Source organism: Anabrus simplex, chromosome 11 (assembly GCF_040414725.1).
Source record: "Anabrus simplex isolate iqAnaSimp1 chromosome 11, ASM4041472v1, whole genome shotgun sequence".
NCBI lineage: Eukaryota > Metazoa > Arthropoda > Insecta > Orthoptera > Tettigoniidae > Anabrus > Anabrus simplex.
In genome coordinates, this window is record NC_090275.1 from 109,338,766 (window position 1) to 109,353,319 (window position 14,554).

Consider the following 14,554-nt stretch of genomic DNA (forward strand, 5'->3'; position numbering starts at 1 on the left):
CGTGGTTTCCCATTTTCACACCACGCAAATGCTGGGGCTGTACCTTAATTAAGGCCACGGCCGCTTCCTTCCAACTCCTAGCCCTTCCCTGTCCCATCGTCGCCATAAGACCTATGTGTGTCGGTACAACGTAAAGCAACTAGCAAAAAATATATATATATTTGTATAATGACCAGTTTCGTCCACTCTTTTGGAATACGCATTTCTCTGCATATCGCTCTGAGGAGTCTATACGACCACTGTAGACCAAATACTTCTGTTGATATTACCATTTCTATGATGACCAGCCACCGTTCCTCTCGTTTCATCCTTTTACTGGCCCACTCAATCTCTGCCATGGACACATCGTTTTCCTTATCATCCGTCTGCACTAACTCTGGTTCTTCGATTTCTCCTTGAAGTATTTCAAAGTATTTTCTCCACCTCTGCAATATATCTATATCCTTTTTCTGTGTCACCACTTCCTCCTGTTCATTTTTAATGAAGTTAACACTTTCACCTTTATTTTTCTTCTTTTTTTCCCACTGGATTAAGATCTTTTTGCTTCCGGTTGTATCTTCTTGCAGATGTTCAGTGAATCTTTGCCAGAATTTCTTTTTCTCTTCTTGAACCACTCTTGAGACTCCTTCTTGGAGTGCCTGTATTCTGTTTTTCAATCTATTGTTCTGCTTCGCAAATATTTTTCCAAGATTGCTTCTTTCGTTGAACTATAAATTTTACCGTGTCATTCACTAGGGCTTTTCTTGATATTTCTTTCTTCCTGATACTATTTTACAGGCTTTCTCTGCAGACTCCACCGTGACTGTTTTGAATTAGGCCCATTCTTCTTCGACCCTTCCAATGTCTTCCTTATGTAGACTTGTTTTAATGGGTGTCCGAAACTTTTCATTTATTTCCTTCTCCTGTAATTTCCACACCGTAGCTTTCTCTGCCTAATCTCAGTCATCTTTTGTATCTTTCGCATCTTCAACTTAGCTATCACAACTCGGTGATCTCCTTCCAAAGTTTCACTTGGGAGGGCTGTTGAATCTCCCAACATTTTCCTGTATCCTTTCTCGACAAAAATGTTGTCTATTAGAGTTATGACTTTTCTTCTGATGAATTATCTTTAGAATCCATGTGTTACCAATGGTCAACTCATTTCTTCTACAAAAGTCTACCAAAATACAGGGGCGGCTTTTCAGGTGAAGTAGGTGAAGTATTTATTTTTACCAGAATGATTTTTTAAATCTATTTCCTCATGATATTTGTTGGCTTTACGGAAAGAAAAAGTTTTTTACGACGTTTGGAGCACCAAAAGCTCGCGTTACTTGATGAGAACCAGGGGAACTCACGAAAGCGCCGGCTGTCGGCCACAGTACGGCGCGGCAGACTGAGTAAAGACGAGAGATTGCGCAGCTGGCTCTACCTCCCAAGTGTTCCCTCGTACCGCTTGGCCTTGGCGGTTGCCATGACAACCGTAACGTCACCCGCGTACTGTCCTCATAGCTGAATGTTGAAGTGAAGTTGCCGGAAGATCGGAATGTTTCGTCTTTTCTGCGTCATCCTGCGTAAAGTACGAGTAATTACGCACCATGGTTCATTCGTAGTGTTGTGCTGTTTCATTTAAACATGAATCCTGTTTATGACATAGTGTGTATTTTATTTGAAACACAATTTTCACGTTGGAGAAACGAAGATCCGAATGAAGTTCTACGTTTTGGTCGCCATGCTGAATCACTGCAAATTTCTGCTACAAAAGAAGTGAAACATTCCGGTAAATCTTACAATCTTAGTTTCAACGATCGTCGTGCTCCTCTCCAGCTCTACAGGAGTTGTTTTGTTGGCCCTGCTTGCTTGTGAGCAATAAAATAGCGTTTGGAATAAAGAAGGATTTTCAGCCCTTTTTAATATAACACCTTCTTTACATAAGCACTCAGGCTCTGCAGTCCTGCTAGGTTTGAAGACTTTGGAAAGAAACAAAAATACGATCTCTGATGCCCTGAAGGAAAATGCTTGACTGTATATTGTACAGTTCAATGAAAATGTAGTTTAAATAGGCTTTTCCTTCAGTGTGTATTTGATGCAGTGCTCTATTTAAGTAAGCAAGAACAACTTTTCGTGGTAATGACGAAATGTTATATTCAATAAATCCCGGTAATTTTAAAATATTGCTGAAATTGCTAGTATCAAGGAGCCCTGCAGAAATACAACACCAGTATTCTAGGATAAAAAGTGTGTTTAGTGGCGAATCAAAGAGTATTCAAAATGAATTAATCGAGTTCAATTCGTAACACCAGTTTCAAATCTCAATCTGACCTGTCATTTATGTATTCCACCAATTCTATGTATTACTAGCGAATGTACCCGTGCTTCGCCACTGTATTCTACATTGTATTCGAATATCGAACTAAATAGTGTGCATGCAGTAAATAAGATTGTTTTAAAATTGCATGTCTCTTAGCGTTATCCGAGAAAGAGCATGGGGAGGTCCCCGTACGTTGTTTCCAATGTAAACTGTTTGTTACGGATTTGTGATATAACGGCAGGCTCACTTGCCTACTGGCATTCACAATCGAGTTGGGAAGTTTACATTATCATTGCAGGCCCCATCGCCTACTACGCGGACAGAATCGATTTGGGGAGTTTTCGTTAAAATGGCAGTCCCCCTTTCCTACTTCCAGACAGATTACAGTTGAGGATTTTCTATTATAATGGCAGGCAATTATCCTACTATCACTCGAAATTGATTTGTGCAGTTATCATTATAATGCCAGGCCCATTTTCCTACTGCCAGCCAGCTTACTGCCAGTCACACCAAGTTCATGAGTTTCCATTAAAATAGCAGGCCACTATGTTTAATGCCAGTCACATTTTAGATGATGACATTTCTTTATAATGGCGGGCACCCTTGCTTACTGCCAAACACAATCGGGTAGGGGAGTTTTAAACAAAACAGCATGCTCACTTGCCTTCTGCAAGTCAAATCGAGAAGGGAAGTATTAATTACAATTGTAGGCCTTCCTTACTAATGACAGTTACACAGGAGTTGGAGAAGGAACCCTTTCCTACTGCCAGTCAAAGTCGGTGTGGGGAGTACTGATTACAATAGCAGACCCACCCTTTCTCGATCGCTACAAATCGACATCGACATCGATATATATCGACATACGAAAGTATATGCGTGTTTACAATATTGAAGACCTCCATTTACAGATTAACTGCTACTAAACGTACGTCATATCGACAAAGGATTATACCATAAGGCACGCCGGATTTAGTGGCCTAAATGGCTGGTCCTATGATATGTCATCTATTCTTGGGTCAGACTGAGTTAGAAACGTGGAACAGGGTAACGTTTTTCTAAGATTATCTCACATTACATTACTTTTCGGATAATTATGTGACAGCTACATACATAGCATTTGGCTCACATATGGCTACTGGGTAGGCCAATTTTCGTGAAGAGTTTGATGATTCTGTATTTCATATAAGTAATTGAAAGTATGAATTATGCATGTGAAAATTCCAAATTGACTTAACATCGATTAATAGAGAAAAATCAAACGTAAAAGGGATACAGATACGGCAAAAAGTCATAAGACCAAGATTGTAGATCATTCCAAATTGAACGGAGATTGTGCAATCCGTTATGTGATAGGAATTACCGAAGGTGTGCACCATCATTAAAATTGCCTGCATATTTCGATATTCTTCGGGGATAAAAAGTGAAAAATTTAATGATCTAGGATGTTTTCCGTTCGTTACAGGCTAAAACGTATAATTTTGTCAAATTTCAATTATCTTCTTTTTTCTTCTGGCAAAAATTAGGACTTTCAGGAAACTAAACCAAAAATTATGGAGATGGTCATTATTACCCCTTAAACGGAAAGCTGTACGAAAATTTCGCCAAAATACTCAGTGTAGAGGCACACAGTCGTTACGATTTGATTGATATAGATAAGGAATCTGCTCCATGTAAAACACCTTTTGGGCTATGTCCGCTGGACTTAACCTGCAAAAGTGACCATTCACGATATCTCCCTTATTAATCCTCCTGACGAAAAAATGCACATGAAAAAAAAGGTTTAGAGGTGGAATTTCATCACGTTTGGTCGATTTCCAGTCAGGTTGGTCTTGTTCTGTAGGCCTATATATTGTGGAAGAGTAAAATCACCATTTCGGTTCCCTATAAACCTCCAGTCCATTCCGGAACATGAAATGTTATTTACGTTTAAAACCTACCTTTGGACAGGTGGATGCTAAATATAAATTTTGGTTCGAATGTCTTCAGTAGTTTTCAATTTGTAAGGAATACGCTTTACACGCACCCACTCGTGAGTTAAGTACGATGGGACTTGTACAGAAAAAGGGTCCGTTATTGATATCTCCGTTATTAATCCTCGTATCGAAATGATGTGCGTGAGAAAAAAGGTTTAGAAATTAATTTCTACCAAGGTAGGTAGATTTCCATTAAGTTTGGTTGTGTATATTTTGTGGAAGTGCAAAATCACTTTTCGGTTTTGTATAAACCCCCAGTCAGTTCAGGGATTTAGAAACAATATTTGCCCTAAAACATATGAGTCGTGGTGGAAATACATCCAGTAGTTTGTAGCACTCGCGTACATACGGCGTAATTAAGGAAGAAAATAATACAGTTGAGAAAGTTGAAAGTAATAGAAAATGGATTATAACTGAGGACAGCCGGATAATGACAAATATGTAAATGCCAAGTGAATGTATTGGAAAATCAAATGCCCCTCAATAAATTATGCTAGTGTGAGTTATGGATATAATAAAGCGGTAACAGAGGAGAAATTTAGGTCCAGTGATTCTTAGGTAAACAAATAAAAAGAAGATGACTAATGGTGTCATTACTTAATCTATTCGAGGGCGGTTATAACATCCAACGATATTCCGCCAATATCCCGCAGATAGGCCGATTGACGCCTCTCTTGCCTTCTACCCAAGGAACAACCACGAATTTAAAAGCATAATGAGGAAAATGGCAATACGTTACTTCCCTGCTGGCATGCAGAGATGTTGCCATGGTAACCTGTAGGTTCGTTGTCGGTCTGTCGGTCACTCAATGCAGAGCATGATACCAGCGAAAACTGTAAATTTCTCCGTCATGTGAAGAGTAAGGTAAATTATGAACATAACGAAAGTTGTTTATAATGAAGAGACGTTTCACGTATGGTGAACTAATTTACAGAAAATCAATAGTATAAGAGAAAATGGAGGAAAACCATTCTGGTTTTCCTGTAAACCCCCCGTCTATTCAAAGATTTTAAAATAATATGCATATCGAAACCTTCCCTGGGATGAGTATGCTCTAAATATGAAGTTTGGTTGTGATCTATCCAGCCGTTTCGACGTGATGGTGGAGAAACCATTCTGGTTTTCCTACATACCCCCGTGTATTCAAAGATTTTAAAATGATATGCATATCGAAACCTTCCCCGGGATGAGTGTACTCTAAATGTGAAGTTTGGTTGTGATCTATCCAGCCGTTTCGACGTGATGATGGAAAAACCATTCTGGTTTTCCTACATACCCCCCGTGTATTCAAGGATTTTAAAATGATATGAATATAGAAACCTTCCCTGGGATTAGTATACTCTAAATATGAAGTTTGGTTGAGATCTATCCAGCCGTTTCGACGTGATGGTGGAAAAACCATTCTGGTTTTCCTATAAACCCCCCGTGTATTCAAAGATTTTAAAACGATATGCATATAGAAACCTTCCCCGGGATGAGTATACTCTAAATATGAAGTTTGGTTGAGATCTATCCAGCCATTTCGACGTGATGGTGGAACAAACAGACAGACAAACAAACAGACACGAAACGTAAAAACCACCGATTCGGTCTTGAGTTGACCTAAAACGGATTAATATCTGAAAAATGCGCAAAACAAAAGAAATTACAGACAGCGGACCCCCTACAATTTTATTTATATAGATTTTAGGTCTTTTTACTATGAGATTTAAACCATTTTTGGCTTCTCTTCCTCCACTATAGTGTAGGATGTATCCTTTCTTTAGTTTTCTCTCACCTTTTCCTTTCCATTTGACCTAACTGATTCCCAGCAATTCTACATCTCTGTCAACCCTAAAATCTATTAATTCTTCCACTTTCCCTGTTAGTGACACAACAATGATGGTCGCTATCTTGATGTATTTGTTTGCTGATCGCCCATTTCTCACATTTCTTCCAGCTTCACCAGAACTGCGCGTCGCTTGTGGGGAACGAACTAGTATTTCCTGAGGCTTCAGTACATTTGTCATCATATAGGCTTTTATTACGATGGGATCGCCAACCCCAAAGGCATTTTAGAGCTACTGCCAGCCGAATCTTTTAGGGCGCACCTAACTTGAAGAACGGAGGGCTTTTGTAGCCGCTCCTCTGGAGTAGTGACGCTACAGTTTATATGGGGTTACAGTGGCATTTTCTGTTCTGATGGCCCAAGTCCCTTCTATAAGGACCCCTCCGCCCGTAGCCATTGGTCCTTACAGTGGGTCAGTCTATTTACCACCGCCCAACACTCGGTGTGAAGACACCGGCTGTATGCTTTACTACGTTACGATAGCAGATTTAACTGGCCAGACTGCGATGTGGACACCCATGTTACGTAATTTTTTCCCATCTCTTCGGAAATTAATTCATGCCGTCTACAGAAAGCTTGAAAGTTTGCATTGCCCGCTCGGCTACGCAATTCTCCACGACGTGGTGGGTTCACACGTCGACAGGCCGCCACTTCACGCCCTACCTGCAACTCGCACTGTTCAACAGCGTAGAGCTTAAAGAAGGCCACAGGCGGGTACCCATCTGTAGGAATCTCTATGGCATTGTGTCGTGGGGATTAACATCTGTAAGGATGAAATAGAGAAGAAACCATGGCAGCAGCAGAAATATTCGAATAAGAGTTAATTCTGTTTTAGTGTGCTTGGTCCTGAAAAAGTGTGTAACCGTGTTCAGAGTTGGTTCAGCCTACCGCATTTCACCAAGTGATATCCACCACACGCATTTACACCATAATGCCGAGAACTACTGCAAGCGGCGAACTTATGGGTTCTTCATGCATCACCGCAAGGGAGTCGCAAGTTGTGTTTCCTAAGATGATGGAAGGCAACAGGTTTTCCCACGATAATGTTCATGTTGTTTGCACTAAATCGGGAAAAATGAGATCTGTATAAGTGAACGAAAGTTTTAATGACGTATTCAAGGAAAATACACTGTCCGGTATAGTGGCGCTCATTCCGGATTCCTTTTCTGAATATAAATCTACACACAATGACGATACCGTACGGCTGATGATGATTCCTCTCTGTGCCACAGCTTACTGTCAACCACTAGACGTACGCGGGTTTAGAGTATGGAAAGGCTTTGTTCGTAGATTATCTGACACTATTCGATTATTGAACTTCGATATCGTCTTGGAGAAGAGAGACACAATCTTGAAAAGGTGACATACCATCAAATGTTGTCTCCTCATTTGCGTCCCATGTGGTAATACGCCTGCTACCGAAGTCAATGCTTGTACAAAGCGCCGGGAGCACGCTGTGCAATATTGTTTTGAAGGCGGTCACTCAATATATTCCACTGTTCAGAGATGATGATTACTTTGTTCTACTTCCTCTTCAAACATCACCATCACCATCTTGCCCTTGTCCGCGCTTCTTTGGACGTGCTTGACGTAGAACGGATTCGTGCGTTCAACTTTTCTAGCACCAACATCAGTGTTGCTGTAACTATATAAAGTACCCTGCCTTCCCTTATCATACTGATTACCCCTTAATTTCACTGCAAAAACCTTATGTTATAGCCTTTTTGATCCACTATAAGCGCAGGAATTAAATTAATTCTCTTAATGTCACTACATCAATTTCGCGACGTGCTACGCAGTTACTAACGAAATTAGAAAGAAGATCAGTGACGCGGTCCCTCGACGAGAGAGAGCAGCACCTGCCGCAGTCAGCGCAGCCAACCGCACCAATTCAAACATCCGACCTTTAACACTTTCTGTACGTTGAAGAAGTTAATTTGCCAAAGAAATGTTTTGGCTCATTTAAAGTGTGTGCAAAATTTACGTAAGATCCGTGACTCACCGGTACGCGCCCTTCCATAGTTAGACTTTACCCGTGTTATCCCCCTGTGTGTGGGGGCGGTAGAATAACACCCACGGTATTCCCCACCTGCCGTAAGAGGTGATTAAAAGAGGCCCCAGGGCCTATCAACGTGGGAGCGTGAGTTGGCGACCCTGTGGTAGCTGAGTCCTGGCATTGCTTCCAATTACTTCTGCCAGGCTCCTCACTTTCATCTATCTATCCGACCTTCCTTGGTCAACTTTTTTTCTTTTCCGACCCCGACGGTATTACAGCATTCGAGGCTTAGGAGAACTTTCATTCTCAAGCCCTTCAGGCCCTTGTCTTCTTTTGGCCGATACCTTCATTTTTCGAAGTGTCGGATCCCTTCCATTTCTTTCTCTGATTAATGTTATTTAGAGGAAGGTACTCCTCTCGAAACATTAACGACGAACACCACCACCTTACCCGCGTGATGTTCCCTGTTAGTGAGCATTAATATGGGATGTGAGTCCACCCTACGCCTATGCAACGCCTTCAGCTCTGCTGGGGACACTCAATGAGATGCTTGAATGTGGATAAATGGTAGCCCATCCTTCCTGAAAAACAGGAACCAGAGAAGGTAGTGATGATTGACTCTGGGCGCCAGTCCATTCCAGGAATGTTATTATTCACAAACCATTGCGTCACAGATGACAAGGTGCATTGCCGTGCTGCTGAAAACAGTCATCGTCTCCGAAATGCTCCTCTTCTGTCCGCAGCACAGACTGGTTTAAAATGTGTTCATATCCCTCCGCATTTAGAGTTTTCTTAAACACAATAAGGGGAACACACATCCAACCACCAAAAACACCCGCGTACCAAAACACCACCTCCTCTGTACTTCACACTTCCGCCAGATTGCCACAAGCTACAGCGTGATTCACCACTCCAAATCACTCGTTTCCAGCAATCCACTGACCAAGGACGTCACTCTGTACGCAAGTTCGCGAAAGACGTCTGTTTGTCTGTTTGAGCTTTTTGGTGTTTTGTCCAATACTCGTTTGTGCACCAATCCACGACCTTCCAGCCAGGTTGTATGATGATGATAACCTACACATGGCATAGCAGGGAATGAATTAGCTGACCAGGTGACGAAAGAGGTGTCTTCATTACCACCTACTTCTGTGTATGTGGGTTCGGTACTGTAGTTCACTTCTTATCAGTTTCGCCTTGACATTTTTAGCGCTGCTTTTGGTGGAGCATAAGCGAATTAATAAACAGCCAATCATAGGTAGCCGATCGCTCAGATAGAAAGCGTTAAATTGCAGTTCCGATTACCAGTGTTGTCGATCAGTTGTTTTCTGTAACCTGGTATTATCTGTAGTGTGTTGTATTTGCTCAGTTCCCTTCTTGGTCTTTGTTATTTCACTCGGCCATTCTTGACAAAGCACCAACAATGGCGGCTAGAAATAGTGAGTTGTTAGATTGGTTGAAGGAGCACAAGATTTAGGCTCGCGATGACATGAGCAAGGGGGCGATCCCATGCATCTTGTGAAACAAAACAATGCCTACGACCTTGTTTACGTGCTGGATGAAATAGCTAATGGGCCATGGGCATACATTTGTTCGCCTTCCACCGTATCATTGCCATTTTAACGCAGTAGAGCTGATTTTGGGGCCAAGTGGAGGAATATGTAGCTGCGAATAACAGACTCTTCACAGCTTCGGAAGTTGGAAGACCACTTTGGGAAGCCGTAGGCACTGTCAGAGCGGAAGACTGGAGCAAATTAAAATCCCCGACCCGACAAGGAATTGAACCCGTGTCCCCTTGAACCGAAGGCCAGCAATAGACCATTTAGCCACAGAGCCAGGCAGAATGGAGTTATTGTGCCATAGTGAATTTGAGTATCAATGTAAGCAGAGAACACCCACTCGTGTTTTCTTTCTAACAAATTCTACGGTCGAATTACTCATTTACCGAACTCGATAGCTGCACTCCCTTAAGTGCGGCCAGTATTCGGGAGATAGAGGGTTCGAACCCCACTGTCGGCAGCCCTGAAAATGATTTTCTGTGGTTTCCTCATTTTCACACCAAGCAAATTCAGTTTGGCCACGGACGCTGTCTTCCCATTCCAAGTTCTCTTTTCCCCCTGGGGGGCGGTAGAATAACACCCACGGTATGCCCTGCCTGTCGTAATAGGCGAGTAAATGAGGCCCCAGGGGCTCTGGACTTTGGAGCGTGGGGTTGCGACCACGGGGCCCTTAGCTGAGTTGTGGCATTGTTTCCACTTACTTGTGCCAGGCTCCTCACTTTCATCTGTCCTACCCGACCCCCCTTTGTCAACACTTGTTCTTTTCCGACCCTGGCGCTATAATGTTTGCGAGAGCTAGGGAGTCATTCATTTTCACGCCCTTCGTGGCCCTTGTCTTTCTTTGGCCGATATCTTCATTTTTCTAAGTGTCGGATTGCTTCCATTTTTCTCTCTGATTAGTGTTACGTAGAGGATGGTTGCCTAGTTGTACTTTCCCCTAAAACTTTAATCACCACCACCACCACAACCACCTAAGCCTCTCCTGTCCCATCGTCGCCATAAGACATTTTTGTGTCGGTGCGACATAGAACAAATAGCATAGGAAAGAAACGTCAGTTTTCTCCATTACTAGTATTTTTGTGGTCTGTGAAATTCGTGGTTCTCCCCTCAAAACAAACCGCCGTCACTGCCACTGCAAAAAGCTTTCGATTTAGTTTCACCGTTGTTCGGTTGATGAATTCGTCACGGACGGCTAACTATAGGCTATATACTCGGGGAACTAGTAAACGCTGCTAAATTCCTCGGCAGTGAAATAGACACGAGGTCATTAATAGGCGTGGTCGAGTTTATCAACAACTCTACATTCCGACCGTCCAACCGAGTAGAGGACCGGTGAGTCCATACCCCTGAAATCGGGACTGGTTCCCAACGTCGGCTCACCTGATAAAAGATTTCCGTGGTTTTCCATCCTGCACTAACGCGCATGCGAGACAGCTCCTAGCATTGGCCACACCACATCTCAAATCTGCTGGCCCGAGAGACGGCTTCACCGTCTTGGAGGCCCGCCGTATCCGTTCAGGGACAGAAAAAGAATAAGTTATATTTTCATTACGAACTTCAGGTAGAATGATGAGAAATGATCGTAAAGTTCATGGAACAGATTTTCATCCAACTAATCCACGTGGGAATTTTTAAAACATTGAGCGAGTTGGCCGTGCGGTTAGGGTTGCACAGCTGTGAGTTTGCATTCGGGAGATATTGAGTTCGAACCCAACTTTCGGCAGCCCTGAATAATCACATAACCCCACCTGCTGCAATAACACATGAAGATACACGACATAATCACAAATACCTACCTCACTTACCTCTTTGATAAATTGCCGTGGACGGACTGGAACGAACTACGACAGTTCGGAGCTGGACCCGCGCGTAGACAAAAAGGGGAGAGAAGGACAGAAAGGCAATACTAAAATTAATACAGGAAAATGGGAAGCTGCTTTAAAAAGTTACTTACAGAACTGCAGGCAAAATGCATATCGAGTAGGTCCATGTTCAATAACACAGTAGGTTGCTATATTTCTCGGCCAGAGTGCACACAGTCGCCCAATTCAATTCAGTACGACCACATACGAATACAATGTTCCAAAAATGCATGAAAATGTGACGTGGGACACGTTACCAAAGGAAACAGAAAATGGAACCACCATGGGATAATATAATCGTATAATTACGAACCGCGCATATATAAAAAGTTAGTATTCCCGTGCTGCGAATGAGCGTCAACTCGATGCTAGCGCGTCACAAGGACAATGCCAAAGCACAGCCTCCCAAAGGAGAAGAATCAGTATCCAAGAAGATATTAACACAGTTACAAAAACCAAATGCAATCGCCGACAATAGAGCAGCAAAGCGGCGAAAAAAAACGAAAGCAGAAATGAAAAAGTAAAGTAATGTAAAATGGAAAATTAAAATTACGAGATACGGAGAGTACTATAACCCGCATTCAGGCAGACAGCACAGCTCGCAGAACAGAGACCCAATATAAAAATCGACCCAGACTAGGTCGGCGTATCAAGGCACGCGACGTACAGATGGCGACGGATATCATGGACTCACGAGATTGGTTCGAACACCTCAGATACAATGCTGATCCTCCGCAAATATAGGCAAAGCTGATCCAAAAATAATAGTACCAGCCATAATTTTCGTCGACCCGCTACCCGCGTCGTCCAAATTGCCTCACGAGGTCACACATGGATTAAATCCCGTAGCGTCAAATCATACAATATACCAATGCTCAACAGTGATTCAAAACGATGAGAAAACAAAAGTGCGTGTTCTCAAAACTCATAAACGCACGGACCCAAACAAACGGATAAGTAGATACCACTCTCCGCTCTCGCGCGTGTGCACACATTTAAAACACACACTAAATAAATTAACTAAGAGCCCGCAAAGACAGGTAATAAAAGACAACGGAAATGCAATCACATAGAACCGTTCTTGTAATCATGGCACGTGAGATACCTGGGTGCAGCACATCCGGAATCTCAAAAATATTTACTTCAATCAGAATAACGACACCCAGCCCAGCGCCGATCGTTGAAATAAGTAAATCCAAGATAGAAGCAATTCTTGGATCAAGAAGCACATTTTAAATCCCAGTTTGCTCATTATTACCGATCCGTCCATTTTTGGTTCCACGAGTAGACCAACTTAATACTCGGGGAGCGAGAGACAGACTCAATCACAACACAGATGGCTACAGCGCCATCTTCAAGGAGAAACTAAGTTTCACGTCACATTTTGGTAACGTTATCGCAAATGGCGACAACGGCAGTCAAGGGTCCATCAACAAGGCAGGCTTGGTGTGGCACAAGATGCTTCTCCGTAGTTTCCAATTTCACGTTAGTTAAATGTTGTGGCTGTACCTTAAATAAGAGCACTGGCGCTTAAAACACACTCCTAGCGCTTTCCTCTCCCTTTGTCTTCATAATTTTCAATTTTCAAACCTCCCAACCGGAGTTCCACTCCGACCACTACTAAACCAAATACCTTCAATCCCAACAGTTTCGATGCCGAAGATGACAAAGAAGTGAAGCCAACCGAATTTCCTTGGTCGATGTTGATACTGGCATTCATTATGTCTTCACCCCGCTCATTTTATATAGGTCTGTCATATGTGGATTTCCATTTCATGGCTGGTGGTGTTGGTGATGGTATTTGTGTTAAGGAGATATTAATTTTATACCTAGATTTCCCTTGTGCAACTGGGAGTAAACGGTCTCTGAAGTCATTTGAGGTATGACAAATATATCAAAGAAAAAGCCTTAAAAGCATTCCACTTGGGAGCAAATTTGGGCAACCACGGGGCCCTTAGCTGAGTCTGGTATTGCTTCCACATAGTTTTGCCAGGCTCATTATTTTCAAATACCCTGGGTTAACACTTGATCTTTTCCGACCCCAACGGTATTAGAACATTTGAAGCCTATGGAGCAGTTTTATATCATACCCTTCTTACACCTTGTCTTTCATTGGCCGATACCTTCATTTTTCGAAATGTTGGACACCTTCCAGATTTTCAGTCAGATTCGTGTTAATAGAGAATGCTTGCCCAGATGTACTTCCTCTTAAAATAATCATCACCACCACTGCTCATAAAGGAAAATGCCGAGTCTTCCATTTAACTTATTTTGTAGCAGCATCATGTGATTCCCTGTCCCATTGTTAATGTTGAGATGGGCCATTGTTGTTGGAGTTGCTATGGAGAGAACGTTCAATCGTATTACACACGCCTGTCGCAGCCTTGTCTTGAGGATTTATGATATACACATCGATGACGGTCAATTCACAATGAAAAGGTACACATTTTTCATACTTTCTTGAATCATATGAGATGGGTAGATGTGAGGCTCTGGTCATGGGCGATTCCATTGTGAGAAACGTAAGGACAGTGTGTGTGGAGGAAATGGAAGCATGGGTTTAGCTTAAGGCAGATGTTGAGGAAAGAGACGACAAGGAGGAGAAAAATAGAACTGTGGTAGTTTTTCACATCGGTACGCACAACGTAAGGCAAGCAGGTACAAGTACCTACATAGTTGAGGATGCGAAAGATCTGGAATATGCAACGCAGGTGAAGTATAAGTAAGCGGAGATTGTTATCAGTGGAGTACTGTGTAGCAGGGAAGGTGATCGGTGATTTAAATGAGAATATGGGGCGGGTTTTTGGGAAACTGGAAGTGAGATTTCTAGATCCTAATGGATCGGTTGGAGATTGGGATCTGTGTTCAGATGGCTTTCACTTTAACCGCAGTGGTACGTGTAAGATAGAAGGTTTGTTGAGAAGCAGGGGCGTAACCAGGAGGCGCTTACCGGGGGTTTGACCCCTCTCCCGTACCGTGGAATTTATACAAGGATAAAGAGAAACTGACAATAAACAATAAACGGAATACACTTTCACAGACATAATTGTAT